Below are 3,744 nucleotides of genomic sequence, written 5' to 3'. Positions count from 1 at the left end.
ACGGAAATGTTACGCCCCTTACCATACTGTGATGCCGTGTCCCGGCGCGATGAGACAAAACCACTAAAACTGTGGTCAGCATGCATGCCGAAGGGGAAACAGGGGAACTGAATTCACTAAAGGAAAACTTGAAATCGCATCATATGACCCCTTTAAATGTTTTGATATGAGATACTACATTTTGCAGGCCAACAATAGAGTTCTGATGTTCCAGGAAACAGTTGTGACAATTGCACTTACAGTTTAGAGAATGTTAAATGTTCCGAAAAATATGCCAAAGCTATTAAGAAAAACTGTAAAAATCTAGTTACTAAACATGATATAGACAAAGCAAAACTTGCAGAAATCGGTGTTATGACTTTTGTTTATTATTCAGTATAGGGTTCTGACTGTACCAGGAAGATGCCACTACACAGTCCCCAGACATATATCCTTATTAGAGCCAAAAGTGTACTCCATAGCATCAAAGGGTTGAGAGTTTTCTTCTGAGATTCATTTGATGAGACATTGTGCAGCACTTCAAACAATGGGATCAGGGAGAAACACAGGTAGACTTCCACCTCCAGAGACAGAGCTTACCACAAGGCCAAGAGATCCTTCTCCAACCATAATATTCAGCAGAGAAGACACATGGTCACTGCCAGCATCACAATGAGTCTGTGTCCTAAAGACTACTGAAAATTGTACTGATAAAACGATAAAATAATAGAACGATCGATAGAATGATAGAACAAATGAAAGATCGAATGATAGATAGATAGATAGATAGATAGATAGATAAATAGAAAGTGATGGCTACATGGACAGCAAAGTGATGGGCCGACTCGTTCAATCTCAGGCTATTCAAGTCTATAATTAACCTCACTCAAAGTCACGTGGAAAGGGGAGGATGGGGATATGTGTAGAAAAGTAGCACTGAAAACGTGCAATGCGGAGTTACGGACAGTTTTGAAACAGCTTTGGCTACATACAGCAGGTCTCAAATCTTGCAAAGCTGTCTTTCCCATCAGGCTCATAGTTATATAGCAGTAAATCGCTGCCAGACACTGGATCTCAGCTCATCTGCTGCGAATGTCTGCCATGGCCACTTCTGAACTGGCAGGAGAAGTGTTGCAAACTGATTGCATTCTGAACACAATTATAATGATCAACATATCTGTTCATTAACAGGAATAAACATGAAGATGACACTGAGTAATACAAAAGCTGTTGTTTTTCTGTAAACAGGGTTATAGGTGTAAGATTAAACTCACCAGGCCAGTATGTAATGAGGCAAGAGTCTAAGACTTGGATGTAAAAAGTGCTTGTAGAGTGTCTTTCAACTTGAGAATAACATTAGCATAATATTGAAGGAGTCATGAACTGAAAAATCTAATTGCCTTTGATCTTTTGACATTTCTCGTTAGTTTAAAAACAGCTTTTATTGAAACCAAGCTCAGAAAACGACTCGTTTTGGAATTTGCCACTTTATGACATAATAGTGTGGCTAAGCACCACCTCCGCAGGAAAAGATCAACGCCTGCTTCTACAACACTAGAGAGACGCAAACACAGGATTACTCCATCAACAGAACCATACAGATGACATTACAAGATTACAAGACACTGTGTACTGTAAGTTGTAAAAAATAGTCTTTGAATTGCCTTCCTTGTGATCCTAACATGTCTACATCGGACGCGAGCGCTGTTGCATCATGCCGCAAATCCATTTCTCTTTCAGGTCAGAAGCGGTGCGAATGCTTGTATGTCAGAAATAGAGCGGGACATCAGTTTACTGTCGGAGATTTGTTGTGTCAATCCGTGCCGAATCCAGTGTAGACAGAATCACCGATTATAATGGGTTTTGTTGTCGATAGTTGCATTGCGCCACTCACGTCCAGTGTAAACACAGGGTAAAATTAGCAAAGAGCTCCAGATCGCGTCAATGAAACACTGTTTGTTTGCTTTACTTTGCAACAGATTAATTTTTAAACAAGAAAGTATGATGCAGGCTGAAAGTAAATGATGGTGCTGCGCTGAATCTGACTAGTGTGGATCCAACAGTAATGCCGCAACACATAAGTGTGAATAAACATGCTTTTACCACTATTGCATTGTCTGTTCTAGACCATTTGATATATACTGAGTGTTTATAGGTTTTTAACCCAAATGACCCATTAATAATTAATAATTACACACACATTAAAAAAACAAAAACAATGCATGCTTGGTGGTTCAAAAAGTCAGACCTTTGCTTCATTTATACATGGACAGAATAAGCAACAATAGATTCCGAAGCTAAAGTAACAGGCAAACCTTACCAAACAATACCAAGCCATGAAGCCACCGATTACCGGCTCAGTTCGATCACTGAGTACAATTCATTAAAACACCAGTTCTTAACTGGTTCCCAAAGGACTCCTCAATCAAGTGTTTATGTTCTGAACTAGCATTCAACTACAGCAGTAATTGACAGGCACTTAAAGGGGTCATATGATGCTTTTTTAAAGATCATTATGCGGTTACTGACACCATGCCTTCTTTCTTTGCGTGCACATTTGCGGCGGGATTATGCAAATATTTCCACATAGTGGGGTAGATATGTGGGGGCGTGTTAGAATGAGCCGTTTTAGGGGGGCGTGGCAGAGTCTTAACTTTGATAAAGAATATCTCTTTGGTTTTGAGACTTTAGTCTTTGCAACTTCAGGGATCTTATCTATGCACAATCAGCTTGTAACACTCCAAAGAGAAAGGAAAACTTGAAATCGCATCATATGACCCCTTTAATTAATTCAATTAGATCTGCACATTTTCCACCAGATAAATCATGGCCTATACCAAAGCAGACGTTATTGACACAGTAAAGCTCAGTAGACAATCATTCAATCAAATGCACTAATGATCGAAGGGCACTTGGACAGAGAACCATGTGACAGATCGATTTGCATAACAGTTGACCCAGTTGGGGGGAAAAAAAAGTTTATGACCCTGAAGTCATATTCTATTAGCCGGTAACACTTCAGAACAGTAGGCCACATCATCATGGTCCTCTGAGTAAATGTTAATACTCAGTAAATTAATTAGTCATACTGCCATTGATAGTCCAGGAAGAAACATGTCCAAAGGGTGTTGTGAGCCCACTGCAAACTGCTTTAATTAACACATACATGGCTCAGGAGGAACCTTGGCTTGGGCATGCTAAGCACATATCAACATAATTTTCTGGGGAGCAGTCTGTTGTTCCTCAGGGCTTCTGTTGTTTCTCACAACTCTAATCCATTCCAGCAGCTAATCTTTGTTAAACCATTTGTTGAAAATTTACGGCCAGGGTGGGGCTTTAGTAAAAGGATTTTGGACAACTTTCAAAAAAATGTATCCTGTGAGAGAGCTGTTTTAAAATTGTTATGCCGCAATAAAGAAACTTAAATTCACCATCAGAGGCTAGTTATGCAAAAATCCCTTTTCTTAAGCACCCATAAACAGATGTTTGCTCTGTGCTGGTAGGTCTGTCAAAAGACAAATAGAAGAGTGGTAATGCAGAACACTCTAAAAAATCCTGGGTTATTTTTTAACCCAAATGCTGGGTTGAGCCTTTTGGGTAATTTTTTTGGGTTATTTTTTCAGTGTTTGGGTAGTTTTTGTGTTACCCAGCTCCTGGGTCAAATGTAACAACCCAGTGTTTGGGTTGTTTTGCAGCTCCTGGGTCAGACATAACCCAATGTTTGGGTAGTTTTTGTGTTACTCAGATCCTGGGTCAGACGTAACC

At 39.7% G+C, this 3,744-nt stretch overlaps 1 protein-coding gene across 2 annotated transcripts in view; it reads right to left on the bottom strand.

Moving 5' to 3' along the window:
* Positions 1-3,744, bottom strand: part of LOC107708172 (metabotropic glutamate receptor 4-like) — a 127,721-nt gene that overhangs the window by 37,464 nt on the left and 86,513 nt on the right. The gene's annotated exons all lie outside the window — the stretch shown is intronic.

This window comes from Sinocyclocheilus rhinocerous, unplaced genomic scaffold, assembly GCF_001515625.1.
Source record: "Sinocyclocheilus rhinocerous isolate Xijiao unplaced genomic scaffold, SAMN03320098_v1.1 scaffold113, whole genome shotgun sequence".
Taxonomy (NCBI): Eukaryota; Metazoa; Chordata; class Actinopteri; order Cypriniformes; family Cyprinidae; genus Sinocyclocheilus; species Sinocyclocheilus rhinocerous.
Note: the sequence above shows the minus strand (reverse complement) of the source record. Positions and strands in the feature narration are given on the sequence as shown.